Source organism: Camelus ferus, chromosome 7 (genome assembly GCF_009834535.1).
Source record: "Camelus ferus isolate YT-003-E chromosome 7, BCGSAC_Cfer_1.0, whole genome shotgun sequence".
Taxonomy (NCBI): domain Eukaryota; kingdom Metazoa; phylum Chordata; class Mammalia; order Artiodactyla; family Camelidae; genus Camelus; species Camelus ferus.
In genome coordinates, this window is record NC_045702.1 from 70,554,109 (window position 1) to 70,572,120 (window position 18,012).

General features: G+C 37.0%; 1 protein-coding gene across 2 annotated transcripts in view; it reads left to right on the forward strand.

Moving 5' to 3' along the window:
• The first annotated feature begins 8,927 nt into the window (after positions 1 to 8,927).
• Positions 8,928 to 18,012, forward strand: part of HGF (hepatocyte growth factor) — a 103,659-nt gene continuing 94,574 nt past the window's right edge. The window contains exon 1 of one of the 2 annotated variants that reach the window (XM_032484119.1): positions 8,928 to 9,029. The gene's annotated coding sequence lies outside the window, so the exon portion shown is untranslated. The remainder of the gene's footprint in view (positions 9,030 to 18,012) is intronic. The other variant, XM_032484120.1, reaches the window with a different exon arrangement.

The window sequence follows — 18,012 nt, forward strand, 5'->3', positions numbered from 1 at the left end:
AATTAACACTAAACTTCTAGAAAATTTTCTTACTGTTCCTGAATCAGAAACCGACTCATTATGGAGCAAGCAGTAAACCATCAAATACAGTTGATCCTTGACAACACGGGTTTGAATTGCACAGGTCCACTTATTCATGCATTTTTGTTCAATAATGAACACTACAGTACTACACAATCTGCAGTTGGTTGAATCGGTGGCTGTGGGACAGTGGATACGGAGCGCCAACTAACTTATTCACAGATTTTCGACTTTTCAGAGGGTTGCTTCCCCTAACACCTGCATTGTTCAAGGGTCAACTGTACATTGATAAGAGTGGCAAACTTTCAAAGATAAATCTATAGACATAGTAGAAATATGAGGCTGACTAAAAAAATCTTATCTTCCCAGAAAAATCAGGTAGACAAACAAAGTTTAAAATGTATGTATGTGTAAACATATTTAATATTTAGAATAGATATAAAATACCCAAAATAGAACTGCCACATGTAAAACATATAAAATAGAGCTTAAACTTAAGCTGAGATAAAAAATTCAGAGTGTTATACATTAGTGCTACTTAATTTGATATAAAATTACACAAAAGATTAAATCAAGCATATAATAAAGCAAGATAGAAAAAAATCCACAAAATAAACCTAAGAAAAGAATAATGATGGGTACAAATAGAATTACAAGTTATAATAAATGACTCAAGAAATAGCAAAAAAAAAAAAATTAAAGAGCCAATTTTTTTAGATAGAATAATTTTAAATAAAGAAATGAAATGAGAAAACATAATTACACAAGCACAGGAAAAGAGTAAATAGGCACAGACACTGAATTAATTTAAACAACTTTTAGTCCCCTGTTTTGCAAAAGTACAAGTAAATAAATGCAAAAACCTAGAAGACAAGGAAGATTTCCTACCATAAAAACCAAAGTACATAAATAACTAAAAAAACAAAATAACAACAACAGAGTGATCCTAGAAAAGAGAAAAACACTGAACAAACCATGAACCATGGAAGCAAACTGCCACAGAAGTTAATACTCTTTCCAGTGTCTGGCTTAGAAAATGTCCCAGGTAACTTTTCTTTTTCAATCCTTGAAGAAACAGATAACATTGATCTTATTTAGTGTGTTCTATAACACGGAGACAAGTGTGTCAGCATAAATCTGACCATAAATCTATATACAAACATCAATTTTTTTAAAGAAAATTTATGTATGACAATGTCATATAATTTTTCCTATTGTCCAATATCAGTTTTCAAATAACAAAATCAATTCTAAAATATCCCTTAAAGTCATCTGTCCTAGCTCTTGACTCTAAGGTACAGGAGCAGTTCGGAGGCTCTACTTATTTTTCACAGCCCATGCCATTTCTTTCCATCACAAGCTAGCTTAAATTTGTATAACATTCAAAGAAAAATGAATCCCAAGTGAGTACTCCTTCCATCTAGTGGTTTGCATATGGAGATTACACACATGCACAGACACACACACACACACACACACATCATTGTATATGAATATATGAAACTGATGGTTACTGCATCAAATTCAAAAGTCAATGAATCAAATCATCAAATACTCATCCCTCCCTGTCTGTGTAGTTTATAATTGGTAGGGAACCAACCGCACAACATTTAAAAACAATGCACCTTCAAAAGGTATTTTTTACAGTAGACATTATAAGTAACCTATGAATTGAGATAAAGAGAAATATCAAATTATCAAAAGAGGTCAATATCTTTATTAAGAGGAATCACAAATTTCCAAAATTTTAAATCACTGTCCCAAAGTAACTTCATTTTGATCAGGTAGTAAATCACATATGCAGAACAGCACTATGGTAAAAAAGCAAAAATTGTTTATGGGAAATAATTTCCAATTTTTGAAACACAGTTATATTTTCTCAATAAATGAGTTGAGCAGACACCATTTGTTGATAAGCATCATATGGGAGAATGGAGTGGTTTGCCATAGTCAGAAAGTAAATCAATCATAGGTTTGAAAATAGAATCCACATGTGCAGACTTGCAGAGCTGGTTGAGCCACCGGCCAACACTCTCTCATCACACTATATTAGCTCCGTTCCTGTCCAGGGGAAGATTGTTAATGGTGAGTCTGATTAGACCATGAAACTCAATCCCAAGGGGACTGACAGAGCCGCCATCTCATGTGCCATTTAAAATAACTTTAGGACCTGGAGGATATCATTTGGTGTTAAGAAGTAAATAAAGCACTTGATTATCCTAAGATACTTACTAAACCCATCCAATCCATGTAAGCCACCTTAAGGATTTTTTTAGGATCCATAAACCACTATGACCTAGCAGTACAATCATTTGAAACTAATTAATTTTCACTGGGGAATTTTTAGTATGTTTGTTTCTTTTGTAGAATGTCACCAAATTGCTGGCGTTCTGGGACGACAGCAAGACATGTATTTTTCCTAGTCTTCCTTGGCTATACTTCACTTATTTATTTATTTTCATTCATTCCTTTGTTTTTTTAGTCAGTAAACAGAGTACCCACTTTGATCCAAGTCCTGTCATAGAAGAGGCAATTTCTACAGCAGTGTAGAGACAGACACAGACATGATGTAATAATTCAGACTCTTCTGGTTGCAAATGATGAAAACTCAGCCTAAACTAGCTGAAAGTAATGTCCATTAGCAAGAATAGCTGGAATATCCAGGGGGTATAAATGGCTTCAGCCAAAGCTAAATCAGGCGCTTAAATAATACTTCACTATTCACACTCTTCCTCTTGATTTCTTGATTGTTCTTTACTTTTTAATAACTTCACTGTCAGGCATGCTTCCAATAAATGGCGGCAAATATGACCCCAAAATTTACATGACACTTAGCAATTGCAGGCTTAGAAAAGAGACCCTTTCTTTTCAAGTGTCAATACCAATTTTAAAGTAAAATCTGACTTTTATCACTTGGGTCATTTGTTCTTCCTCGGTCATTCACTGTGGCCAGAGGAATTTAACATTATGATTGGCTCATGTGTTTATCTTAAAAGCAGGAAGGTGAAGTCAGTTCAGACTGAACTATGCAGACTAAAATGGGGATACATAACTTTCTGAAAAATAGCTAGGAAACTAAAATATGATGTACATTATGAATATTTTTAAAGATACATTCTATAACATAGGTATTATTACAGAAATAGAGAAGAGCTTAATCAGAACACAAAGGAATTGGTGTCCAGTATTCTATAGGGATGGGAAGGGTCAAGGGAGGCTTAAGAGAGTAGATGACCTTTGCCCTGAGTTTCAAAATATAAAGATGTTTAATTTTTCTACCAATGTAGTAAGACAAGATAGCAAGAAGAGGATCCTTGAGTAACAGTATTGAGACATTAAACAGCCTGGGACATTATTTGTTATGAACTCATCAAGTACTGAAGCTTTAATTCACAGGCAGATTGATCACCAGAGCATAGTAGTCATTCAATAAAAGTTTGCTGAGTGAACTGCATTAACTTTTAGTTGAACAATTCTCAAATCAAATTGGGAAGAAGAATGAAGTGTGAAATTAGGGAGGAGGAAGAATGAAACGTTTTTCCCTTTTAGGCATTTACCAATTTGATGCTTTTTTTTTCTTTTTGCTTATAAGCTAAAGGTGAACGGCAGAATTTAAAATTTAGCGACATTACCTTCATTGCTGGACAAGTTACTAGAAGAAAATATGAATACCATATGCTAATCTTTTCATTATATCTTCATCATCCAGCAGGACAGTTAGGTACAATTCTTTTGCTCGAAAGAAAACAATCATGTTAGGTGACACAGAATACCAGTGAAGTCTAGAGGCTGTCCAATGGTGCCAAACACTTATTTCCTTGTCCTATTGAGTTAATTTTTAGCCACTTAGAATTTTCCCATTGTTCCGCAGTCTTATGACTACAGTCTCATACTGTCTCCTCTCTTCTCCCCGTCATCTTCTCAAACTTTTGCAATTCTCTGTCAAGTCCGCTAGTTCATGACTAAGGAGAACTGGTCTTTAATAATAGAGACTCTAGGCTATGCTTCCTGAAGGCAGGTAGAAGTGCCTTACTTTTCACTGATGGAAGAGATTTTAAATATTTCATATATTTCCCATTGGAGAGTCACAAAAGCTAAATAAACTTTGCCTTCGCTAGTATTGTCCTCCTCTTACTAAAGACATCCCTTGCTCTAGTCTTATCTTACCACCATGGATGAGGAGGAGAAGGAATGAAAATGAGGAGGGAGTTAGCCCATACCCCTGATTTTCAAGATTAAGAAATTTATATGTTTTTAAAGACCCCTGTGGTGAACTACGAGCATATTTTCTTCAATATTCATTATTAGTCATTTCCTATTCCATTATATGTAAGTCTATATTCTTCTAGTAAAAAGCATCACATTATTATTTAACCTCCATTCTAAAAGCAAATTATTTAAAAGCTCTCCCCTCATATTAGACATTTCCCCAATATTCTATTAAATAATGTGCACTTGTTATTATAACTGAAATATTTTCTCAATGAGCCTATGAGCAGAATGAAGAAACTGACAAAATAAATAGGCAAACAAAATTCCAGAATCCTGTCTGCACCAGGCAAATGCATTGTTAGACAATCAAGTATCTCATGCCTCTAGGTAGGCAATACAGGAAGAGAAAGAAAACAGCGAGAGACTACACCATAGTGTGTGGAATTAAAAATGCCCTTTGTGAGCTGAAGTACTAAAGCCAATGCACAAGGCAATATACCTAGTGGTTATGGAATTGGGATTTAAATTAACCCCACATATGTTTGATTTTCAGTTTCACCATTTTTTTTTACTAGTTTTATTTTGGGCAAATCAGTTATCTTCGCTGAAATTCATTTTTTTCTCAGTAAAATAGGAATAAGTTATCAGGGCAATTGTGAAAATTCAATGACAAAATATATGTTACCTTTGCATTAGGTCTTGTATATAATAAACTGGTGCTCATGAATATACGTATTATTTGAGAAGTCACCTTTGGGGAAATAGAACAGACTCAGGTTATAACAAAATCAAATGAAGGTAACAATGTACGTAAACAAAGAAGGTGTTGGTTAAAAAAGCAGTTAATCAGCCATAGATATTTTGAGAAGGAACTTCACTGGCAGTGTTCACTTACCTATGTCCAGGGGACAGGAGATAAGGATATGAACTGTTTAGTCAGGAGGCTGGGATATGTTTGATGTAGAGGTCAACACATTTCATTGTCCTAGAGCGATTCCGGCACACATTGGATGATTTCCCCATCATTCCCACATGCAGAGTAGTGCCAACAGAATTGTCTGAGGCGCTTTTGAGGTACAAGTCCCATGTCCCTCATAATCTCCAGAGTATGACTAAGTAATCTATATTTTTAGCAAGCTCCTGAGCTTATGATCCAGATATGCAGCCTAATTTACGTGATATGAGAAATACTCTCAGCTCCGATTTTGTGCTTACCACTTCAGGTTTTGCCTTAGATTCCCATGGTAGTCTCAGAAAGAAAGACAACCAGCTGGTCACACGGGTCAGGTTTTCAATTTCCAATACAACTGCATTTCCTGCTGGAAATTGATCACTGTCATCCTGGCTTATTCAGAGTTTACTGTGAACCAGATTAATATATTTGCTTTAGACAACTTCTGGAGTATTGACTAAATAAAGTTTCTACACTTCTCAATGATGGAGATTAGATAACTCCCTTAAGGAACTGTCAAATTGTGAAGTCTCTCAGAAAGTCACATAGCTAGCAGAAGCCGGTCTTATCATAGCTGCCTTCTTTTCAAAGATCAACAGCGCTGGCCATATCCTCTGTTTACATACACATGTTGTACTTTTATTTTATTTTATTTTTTGTATTTTTTAAATTGAGTTATAGTCAGTGTACAATGTTTTGTCAATTTCCAGTGTAGAGCACAATTTTTCAGTTATATGTGAACATACATGTATTCATTGCCGCATTCTTTTTCGCTGTGAGCTACCACAAGATCTTGTACACATTTCCCTGTGCTGTGCAGTATAATCTTGTTTATCTATTCTGCGTATGCCTATCAGCATCTACAAATGTTGAACTCCCAGTCTGCCCCTTCCCACCCCCCTCCCCCCGGCAGTCACCAGTTTGTATTCTACGCACACATTGCACTTTTACTCGGTGCTGCTAGCAGTCACTGAATGTTAGAGCCTCCTGGGCTGACCATTCATCAGACTGACGCCCTTCACGAGGTATCGCACAGGGATTGCAGACACAAGGGCTCCTGGATGGATAACGCAGAATTTGCTGTCTTCTCTTGGTCCCTGCAGCAGCCTTTGTATGGTGCAGAAGCAGCCAGCTCAGAAGTGGAACTTCATTCCACGGGGTTAGGTTTGCTGCTTCAGGTCTTGGCCATCTGGTCAGAGCCTCCAGATCTGTATTGCCTTACTTAGGGGAAAAAAGAGGAATTCTTCCTCTCATTTGCTTCTTTTTCTTTTTCAATAACAAACTCAAGACCATTAAATAATACTTAAAAATAAAACTGCTTCCTCAGCAAGCAATTCCCATGCTGTCAGCACAAAGCTCCGCTGGACCACATGACTGCACAGACTGGCGGGCTTGGTTCAGAGTCTTGCACTGACCACTGGAAGCGAGGCGCGTAGTACATCTTCATTCCTGAATCCCCAGGAGACTAAGGTTTCTTCTGAAGACAGTATCACTTGCTTCTCTTTTCATCTGTAAAGGACCACTGCTCTGGTGTTTAATTAAAACCAGACTATTCTCAGCATGGCAAAACCAACTCCAGAAAGTATCAAAATGTACAGATTATACCATTGTAAATATATTTTTGCCGGACACCCTTGCTAAGTTCCCTAAATTAACTTTGGTATTTCTGGTGTGACCACAGATGAAGCTAAACTTCCCCAACCCGGTGCTTATCTCTGAAGGGGATCTATTGTCACATCTGTACTCTCTCATTCCAGTAACAGATGAACCTATTTCTAAAAAGTCTAAGAATGCTCTCTCATGAGCATGTAAGGTGCCTACCGGCAGGCTGCCAATACTCCTGAAGCAGCACAGCAAAGACACATTCACGATGGGCTTCTAAGGTTTCTTTTCCCTTTAAAACTTGCTCTAATGTCCAGTTTAATATGTTTTGGGAAATGTCCCAAAAGAATGACTTTCCCTTGGCTCTGCACTCTCCTAAGTGAGACCTGAGTGGAGACTGTTATAAACCAGCTGATAGGAGACTGAGACCATGCCTCCTCCCAGCTGTGCCATCCAGGTGGAGAGTAAACCTTGTTCCCCTTGCGCTGTCTCGAGTGTCCACAGTTAAAAATGTGATTATAGAGTAACGTAGCCAAGGTCCAAATTGAAAAATAAAAACTCTATTGCAATTTGTGTTAGTTAGTGTGCACCCAGTTTGTATTTATAAACTGCGGATTCATTAGAAGAAAATAGAGGCTTGTCAGAACAGTGTCATACTATCTTTTGGCCCTAAGAGGGAAAGAGTGGGGAGGGGAGTGTGTGTGTTGTGTGCACACATACTCACGCCCTTAATCTCCCGTTCCAAGGCCAATGTCGAGCATGGTGGGGGTACTTAACAGTTTCACTGGCTCATGTGTTGTCTTCGCACGGGCTGCCTCATTGATGGCTCCTAACAACCTGGCGAGAAAGTCCTTACTAGTCCTGTTTCACAGATGAGGCAAAGGGAACTGAAATGACTTGCCCTGGAAGCCAAGCTGACATAAAATTGACTAACTCTTCCTTATTCCAGTGTTTATATACTTTCCAGGTTATCTTCAAACATGGTAAAGACCAAGCCTCTGAAATTAATAAATACTTTACAAAAAGAATTCTATGTGCCAAACTCTGGAATAGAGTAAATCTAATCTTTTCTGTTCAAGGTTGCTGGTGCCAGGGAACATAGCAGGATGTTTGCAAACAGTTTTTACAATATCTTTATGATAGGAATCACAGAACAAAACACAACTCTTTCCCTCAGAATGTGAATGAATAGAGAAAAATATTACTAATTTTCAGGAGAATAAACATACAATTGTACATTTCATTGATTGGAAATGCACAGATGAAGGTCATAGGTTTAGCAAAATTGAGGCAAAATTTCTTAAAATGGAAATATATATATATAATATTGCTCCATTATTAACATATTTACTTATATTTTAGTTGAATATAGATACAGTTTATAATTTCTCTGAGTAAAACAAACTCAGTGCCCAAATGCATTAATATATAGTGAAAGAAAAGAGATGTAAACGTAATATGTAAGTTGTAAATCTTCACTATTTCTAGTATTGAATTATTTTTCATTAAAATCTTTGAAAATGCACTATGTGTAGTGAAAGGAAAGAAAAGGGACAACAACATCTTCACATTTTCAGTGACATCAATTTCTTTTATAACAGTGACCTTCGAGGTCAAGAAGGTCACTATTGTGATGGTACAACAATGCAAAGGCAGAAAACACTGCTTCTTACTGTTCCACCCCTTTACATCCTGCTAGATGTTGACAGATGATGATAAACAGGATGGACCCTGACTCCAGACTAGTGGCACTGTCTTCAATACTCTGGACCTAACGATTCCGAAAAGCAGGGACTCCAGAGAGAGGATGGAGGAGACACAGCAGAATTCAAGTTATCAGAGGTTAGGGGCTGAGATACAGGAGTGAAGTAGTAAAGTGATAAAGGAAAAGGAGCTCTAGAACACACGCTGGTGATTGAAAAGGACTTCACTTTGTTCCCTACTTTCCCTGTGATTTATTCTCTTCAACTTTACTCTGCTTCTTCCTTCTCTTTCCTTTCCACTTCCTCTCTCCTGCAGTAGGACGACTCTGGTAGCTAATAGCCTGATGGTTTCCGGGGAACAGAGCACTCTTCAGAGTGCCCTCCCCTCCTCCCTCAGCTGTCCATGCAGCCACGTTCCACTGCTCCCCGTGCGCCTTGAAAAAAGGACAAGCAGGGGGAGAGGGCGTCAGGCAGATGTGGTGGGTTGCAGTAGACTTGTTAGACACCAGTTGGACCACGACCCTTATCCATTGGGTAAGGTAAGTAACGTACTTTACTCTAACCCAGAGGGTAAGCCCCTTGGCTGGCTAGTTGAGGAAGCTGTCAACAAGTAACAAACGCAGATGTGCAAAGTAGCCAGAAATTGCAATATAGTTTACATCTTACATATATATCTCTAGATTACTAACAGATAATAACAACATTCAAATACAGAAAAGTATTTTTACTTAATGCCTAACTGACTAACCAGAGATTTAAAAAATGAAAGCATAATTAGGATGAAAAACTTTAGATGTTTCCTTTTGAGTTGTGCAGGTCAAGGTTATTATCTCTAGCTTACAGATAAGGAGACTGATGTGCACAGTGGCTGGGGCATGTATTTGGGTCATCAGATATTAAGTCTGAATAGATGAGATTTCTTAATATGGCATTTCAGTTTTACTCATATCAAAATTGAAATTAGGTTTCCCAGTCTCCTGTTTACTACTTTCTATGGCATGCACCCACGTGTCATAGTGTCATAGAAATACGCGTATCTCGAAAGATACATAAATACTTATATCTCAAGAGATACATATCAGATCTTTCAGCAGTTCTCCTGACTCACAATTCCAACTACTTGTAGGGTGTTGCCACTGTACTGTCTTGCCGCTACATTCAATTTATCATGTACTAACTGCATCGTATCTCTTACAGATACTATTATTCTTCTAGCTATCTGAATGAGACTAGAAATGTTGGAGTCATCTTTTACTCATTCTGCTCCTTCATCATCTAATTACAATCTGTCCCCAAGAGTTATCATCCCTTCATCTTTGCCTCCCCTGCTGCACTCCCACAGCTACCTCACTACCCGGGACTTTCATCACCTCGGACTTAAATTACTAAAAGAGGCTTTGGGATGACTCCCTTGCCTACACTCCATCATCTGCCACTCTGGCCTCAGATCAGTGGCCCATCAAAATTCACAGCCGCTAGCCGGTCCAAACACTTCTGGGATTTCGAGTCTTTCTAAGCTGAGTCTGTTTTCTAGGACAGTCTAACCTTGACTCTCAGCTCAAGGGAAGCCACTTTCCATCCACTCTCCTACAAAAACTCACCTTATTTCTGCTTCAAAACTCTGTTGTGAATACTTTTCTCTTCCTCCCTTCTTTTTATTCACACTATAATGGTACTTGGGGGCTCAGCTCAAAATCATTGTCTTCCACCTTCTACGATTAAGGAAGTTCATAATGATGTCTCCATTTTCTGAATTCACATGGTTCTCAGCAGTATCATATGCTCTGGTCCTTCACTGTGCTGTAATGGATATGCTGTGTTTGTTTTACCAAAGAAACTACAAATATTTATTGTGTAGAACTAATATTATTTGCACTTTTCATAGCATCAAAACAGTTGAAGTCACATAAAAGTGAAATTTTACTAATTGTTTGATTCAATAAACATGCATTATTATTTTTTATAAGCAGATAGGAAAAGTTTGCAAGGTATTCCTCAGTATCAAATATCTCAAGGAGGTTAGTGACTTCTTTAGCTTTTACAAGTCTAATAATTTTGGCTTTATTTACATACTTATCCTGAGCCAATTATTCTGAATATTCTGCTGAAAAGGGAAGTGTCAGAATAAGAAGCATCCTTTACTTCATGGACCAGAGATTTACATGTGTAATTACATACTGACATTCTTACTATTTCAAAATGTAACTCTGATGCCTGAGCTGCATCCTTTTCTAATTGTCTTACCTGTCTTACCCTATTGAAACATCAAAATAGGTGAGCATCTGTACACATACACTTGGCCTGAATATCTGCATTTTTTTCATGTCAGCAGTATAATGTCACAAACCAAAATGCTGGAAGATACATAACTCCCAGTTAGGTATCCGTGGACTTAAATAGAAAAACACCTAGTTCAAGTCTTTGCCGTTCCTGCTACTTACTCAAAATCTTTGTAAGGAAAGGTAGAAAAGAAACAAGTGGTTCAAGTAAAACGAAACTGTGCATAAAATCCCCAGCAGTTCAAACCTTGGCTTTCTGGACTTTTTCACGAATTACAACTGCAAGTTTAACAGCCAGCCTTTGGGACTTCAGTGCACCAGGTAGGGGATATTGTTCCATAGCATAATTGCTCTCTAGGGAAAAGGCATTTCGGTAACTTTCATGTTATAAGGCAGCACGAGCCAGTGGGTCATTAATCATTAGTGAGTGTCACTGAAGACTTTAAATATAAAGAAAAGGGTCCAATGACATTAAGTATCAGAGGAAAAAAGAATCGTGCAAGTTTTCATGACACTCTGGCTTATTAACACTAAAGTTTCATACCTATATATATACACAAAGAACAGATTTGAAAGAAATCTACGAAAATAAACTTAAAGACTAACTTATTACGTTGAATAAAAATTTATGTCTCTGTAGTTGATTCTTTGGGGATATTTATAGGTGAGCAGCAGAGTAGAGGAAAATGAGGCAGTACTTTAATAGTTAAATAATTTAAATTAAGTACTTTTACCTAATGACATAAAAATACACCATCTCTTTTTGATTTGGTTAATTCTTTTTAAGTTCTGGTTTTTATTTATTGCTCCATTTAAACATAACGGGAGCAACTTGGAACACAAGTCACATCTTTGTTAAAAATTAAAATACGGTAAAATACTTAAAAATAAAGTAAAGAGGCACTAATAGCAGAAAAAGCAGGCATTATATTTTCCCCCAAATCCTAGCTTAAAGACAGCTACTGTAGTCATAAACTTTCTAGCCCTAAATTTCCTAGCAGCTAAGCAAAAAGAGGAAAAGAATAAATTATCTCATGAGAAGCATAGTAGAATGCCAGGAAAACAAATTTTCTCCTAGCACTAATTTCAGGAGTTTATCTCATGAGTGACACTGTACAGCGCTGATTCAGTGAGTTTTCTGTTTCAAAAAGCAGAAATCACCTCTGTGTAACTTGAGGAAATTCAGTGAAAAGATAAGAGGGAGCTCCTAGAATCAAAGGGATGGTTGAAAAAACCAGGCCTGTACCCAAGAGGAAGCAAGGTTTTTAGAGGCTCAACAGCTGGAATAGGCTGACAGCCTCTCCCAGGCAACAGCATTTCAGTCAGTCCCGCTTTCCTGCTGACTCTGCGTCTGTTACTAGAACAAGGTGACTCGTGTCTCAGTAGCAGACAGAGTGTGACAGTTGCTCCCAGGCACTATCACTCTAACGCATGAGGCCACCTGCTCCATCGCCCTGGCCTCCGTAACAAGTATCTACTTGAGGCAGCCACTTGAGGTCTGGAACTGCTTTCCTTCTCTTGCCATCCTGTCAACCCCACAGCTCCCCACTGTGCCAGTGGCTAGTAGCCCCCTTCAGGTCAAGGTAAATATGCTCAAGCAAATTATTTTGAGAGGAGAGGGAATATTGAACTGAAAAAAGAGTGAAATTTAATAATCTGGTAAGACTTCAGATCCTTGCACCCAGAGACAGAATTTTTCAGGGGAAAATGAAACACTTTGAGTGAGAATCTCAGTCTTTGCTCCTCCTCACCCCTACCTCCAGGCCAGACCGCAGGAGTAAGGAGAAGGGAGGAGGAACCTATCGCCTCCAGGGAAGGAGAGATATACAGAGACACCCCCTGAAAACGCAAAATCCTATCAGATATTTCAAAAAGCAGCTTTATATCTGAAAAGTGCTCAGGATACAGCACATGGGAGAGTGGCTGGCTGAGCTTGGTGACACAAGCCCATACAGCTGCCGTTCAGGGCGTGTGAGCAGGGCTCCACGGACGGAGTCTCCGGGCTCCTCGCTAGCTTTCCTAGTGGGAAAGGAGGCATCTGGCTTTACAGTCCTCCCAAGAGGACACCAAGCAGGGGGTGGCACTTCCCCAACAAGAAATCAGTGTTCTCTTAGAAGAGGGGAATGGGATGCTGGTCAGTCAGTCCAAATGGATCACTGGCCAGTGCAGTGGCAGCAGCAGCGCCTCGCCTAACGTTCAGTCAGGGCTTATCTTCTGTCAGGCGCTGCTGGAAGTGCTTTGCATTTGTTCATCCTCATAATCCACCTGTGAAGATGACACTGATTTATAATTGTAATTTTAAAATAGAAGTGGCCGAAGATACCCAGATGGCCAGGGATGGCACTAGTAGTCAAACTTGAGTTTAGGGCTCATGTTCTTAATCCCTACAGACACCTTCAATAGCTGTTTTAAAGACAATGCAGAAACTACCTTCATACAGCTGCTTCTCATGAAAACAAATGCCAAATCAGAGTTCCTTGAATACACTGAGGGTTCAACCCAATATATTCTGAAAACACATGTTAAATACATTATTTTTATAAAAACCTTTAGTATATTCATACCAAAATAAGGCTGAATAATGGAAGTTGTAGATGAAGGTCAATATCATTTTAGGAAAAAAAAGGTTTTTTACAGTAGAGAGTTTAAAATTGCTTTCTCTGTATGTTTTGATAAATGTATCTATCTAATCTAATAGAGTACTTGGATTTTTCACTATTTATATATTTTACACAACAAAATAGTAAGAAATATGATGCCAATAACTTTACAAAAATTCAGATATTCCCCAATTTAAAGGAAAAAACTCTTTGTCACTGATGCCCAAATCCTCTACCAGTCCCATTTCCTAGATGAAAATAGTTTGAGGTGTCATTTTTAAAATAGATTTATTCACAAAGAACAAGCAGACACTCTAATGGTTGTGGGACATTTCTAGCCCAGAATTAGAGCCAGTAATAGAGAAAGCTATTAACTTATTGAACTTTTATATAATCAAATCTTAAATGTCTTTTACTATTTTCTCCAAGACAATGATAATCAAATTATTTGAGTGGAAAAGACAAGAAATTGAAGAAATATATCCTTCTATTATATCCCAATTTCTGTCACTGCTCTGTACTCTAAGTTTCATAAAAAGGAGTAATTTTTTTTTACCTTTGTGAAGCTTAGGATTCCTGGTAGAATTTGATAATAACTGAATCTTCTTTACCTCCTCCTTTCGGGTATATACATTTACACATACCTGCACAGACTATGTGCTGCCCACAAGTCTGTCTGTACATGATTCGGGAAGGTTCACTGCACAATAAAGCCATTTAAGTGGCAATAGTTTTATGGTAAGATCTCTCATTTCACTTTAGCATTTTGTCATTTAATTAGGGAAATGTGTACTGAGAGGTTAAACAAAGAAATATGACTTTTATATGAAATGATTTCCTAATATAATATGTAATAGATTATATATACCATGAAATAATATATGACATAAATAAGAATACAAAATTATAGATTATTTTGCTACATATTTAAATTGTATTTCTGCCACATGTTGAGGGGAATTTCTATTATTTTGCGTACCCTTTGAGAAAAATTACTGACTACTTGAAAATTGCACTTCTGTGGTATTTTTCAAATTTTACAATACTAAAAATTAATACCTTGAATATGAAATGGGTAAGAGTAAGAGATTAAAATGAGACTCCATTTTACTAATTTTTCTCAGCATTCCCAGCCTTTTCTGCACATTCCCAACTCTCCTCAATGCATCAGTTCTTCCTATGGTTAAAAATATGCAGGATGAAGTACCCACATAGGTATGCGTGTGAACACACAGGGGTTAACATTTTCTCATGTCCACAATAAACAGTAAAGAATCTTATCTCAATTCCCTCAATATTTTCTATGCCTGAACCACCTTACCTACAAAGTGGCTTTCCTTGAGCTATTTAAACAGTATTTCTTCCATTAAATCAATCTTAATATTTTCTATTGCTTAACTCATAAAATGAATCACTTGTTAGGTATTTGATGATAAAATTATCGTCATCATAGAAAATATATTTTCCTAGGAAAATATTTTATATAGATGTAGTTTGCTACACGTGGGGAGGATAAAGAGCAGTCTTTGTGCCCTGGAGTGATCCTAACTTGAAAGGTGATTGGATCAGTATTACATTTAATTAGAAATTTGTTCTGTGGAGAAATTGAATATCCCAAGAACGTGCTTTAAGTCCCTGCAGGAAGAGGAAGGCTCCTTGCTTGAGCATTTTAAGGCCAAGTCCTTCCCATATACAAAGGCACATACCAAGAGCACTTTTAATCGCCTCACCTTAAAAAAAAATGAATAAGCAACCACAGATGACTACAGTTGCAGAAAAGGAATAGAAAAAGGCAATCAATGAGAAGAATGAAATTGACCCAAGAAGAAACAGTGGACTTAGGACCAGGAACACACATTTGGGGGACCCAGGGAAAAACTGAGTCCCCTTGTTCAAAAATTGTTCAAGCTTTCAAGAAGGCTAGAGCAGAGCGTGAAGCCAAGAAAGACCTTTTATGCACAGGGCCCTGTGAGACGGCACAACTAACTGCATACCCACGAAGCAGGCTCTCCATGTTTACGACACAAAAGCAACTTTGAATAAATCTTTACGGGTTACTCTCAGAGAAATTTCCACAATCCAAGAATAAGACGAAATAAAGAAAAGAACAAACAGAAAACATGAAACAACTCATGAAGTTTAAATACGTTAAAAGATGCACCAAAGTTCTCCTGCAGCCTTTACATTTGGCCCAAATCTGCTAATTGGCCTTGGCTTCAGTGTTGGCCTTTGGAAAGCCAAAAAGGTGAATACCTCCATGTCATTTTTGACATTTTTGAGCTTCTATATGATAAGTAATTGGGTTCCTATGAACTCTAATTGACAAATCAGAGCCAGTGAAAGAAACAGGCTACGCCATTCAGATTTCTTTTTCGTATCTGAGTATTTACTTCTCTTGAAGTGAAAGATTCTTGTGTGTTTCATATGCTGAACTCTATTAGTAACTGAAATATAAATATAAATTTATTACTACAAGTGTAAAATTTTCTAATATTTAATGATGACTCTATACATTTGTATTTTTATGAAAAAAGTAGCTATTTTCAAAGAGTTAAAAGTGAAAAGTAAATCAGCATTGTGATTATTGAACAAAAATTCATAACCTAAACCTATGGAAATTAGGGTTATAGCACAGAATGTGAATGTTACAAATATTATAAGCACTTTTATGTATCTACCTTATTGGAAGCTCACAACAATCCTTTGAGGTAAGTAGAGATCATGGTGCATGTTAGATATTCGAAGACACAGAGGCTCAGAGAAGTTAGATTTGGCTAAGGTCACCAAGGTTGAAAATGGACACAAATGGAACCAAACTAGATTTCTGTTGCTCCAAACACACTGTTGTTCACTTCACACCATATGTCTTTTTAGGAGAACTGTGGATGACTCACGTCAAATATTTTTATAAATAAATGGAAGAGGTAATTGTTCTGCACTTCAAAAACGGAGATATATTCTTAAGGAAAGTGTAGTGCTTGTTCTTAATTAACTGTTGGACCAAACATTTTTTACTGTCAAAAGATTCCTGAAAAGATTGTTTCGCACTGGATTCTGTGGTGCGCTAAGATGGTAGGATAGTTGGGACAAGGGTACGTAGGCTGCTCTGGAAGCTGGAAGAATGCCAGGGTACCATCGCTGCTTCAGTCAGAGAAGGTGGAATTATACCTGTCTTAAATAGCAGGCATATGAATAAGCTATCTTTTGAAGCAGGGATTTCATGACTAAACAAAGAAACATTTAAAATAAATAGAATACAGTAAAATAATAAAAATCCAATGACACACTGATCTAGAGTATTGTTAATAAAACAACATGTCCTGTGCTTTATCTATAGTGCCACAGATAGCAAGTGAGTAATTGACATTTTACCTCTTATTTAAGGATCTCCTCCATACAGATCTTTATGGACAGTTGCTTATGATTTAATTTTAAACTTCTTCTCACTATTACTTTCTAAAAAGTAAACCATGACGCTGGGCTTGGGTATAATGGCATTTAAAAAATAATTTTCAACTATTTCAAGCTTTTCCTGACATCATCATTTCCACAATTCCTATTGTTACAAGTTCTCAATAATTTCACGTTCTTTTTTACATGAATACCATGATCACAAGTCCCCTGGAAAAAAGCGCCCCATTTTACATAGTCAACTATGTGTAAAGCCAGATTTATTTATAAGTGCATAAATCATGCATTTGCACCTGCATAAAAAAATGCTGCATTGTACACATTATGTGCTCCTGCCAAGATGATGTTTAATAGAGCCAAACCTAGCAAAACTGGCGTTTCCTATTCCTTTCCTCTGTCTGAAGTTTCTCCCATGCTTTGCTGAGCCTGCGTCCTCCTAGTCACATGAGTAACACGAGCTATCATTTATTAAACTCTTCTTCTGCACCAGGCATTTTACACAAGTTATTTGTGAAACTCAGCACAACTCTGCAAGACATTTGTTAGCTTCCCATATTTTTCAGATGAGAAAAGTGTGGTTCGGGAAACTGCAGTGAGTCACACTGACAATCTCTACGGTATCATATCTACTTTATCACTTCATCTTCCAGAAGGCCTTCTTTACAGTTTTTGAAGGGAAACTCAAGATAAAATTTGATATATTCCCATTGTGGTGACTTTGTACCAACAATAAAAGTAGCCTAGACCTATTTTTTAATTACTTTGATCATATATGGAGGAGTTACTGAATATTGTTTTTACGTGTATTTGATATCTTTCCTGATTTGTGATACTTTTCAAGATCAAATATCCAGGAGTAAAATTTTGTCAAGAATATGTCAGAATTTCATGATCAAAAAGTAACATTTTCCAATACTTTTACTTTGTAAAATAATGTTTACTTTCCCTTTCTATTTTACTCTGCAAAAATCTCAAGTGGGGATATTACTGAGTTTATTTATGAGGATTATTAACTTTATTACCAGTGACATTGTTTCAAGTCCTTCAAATACTCATTTCCTTCTCCATGTTGAAGATCTGCACTTCAGCCAAATTGTGCTCACTTTTAGGGTCAAATTTGTTCAGTTTTGTTTATTTTGAATATGTTATAAAAAAAAAAAAACCAAGAATGATTTTAGTGCAACACTATTTAGTTTTATGATTTAGTGCTGTTATGAGTTATGTTTCAGTAT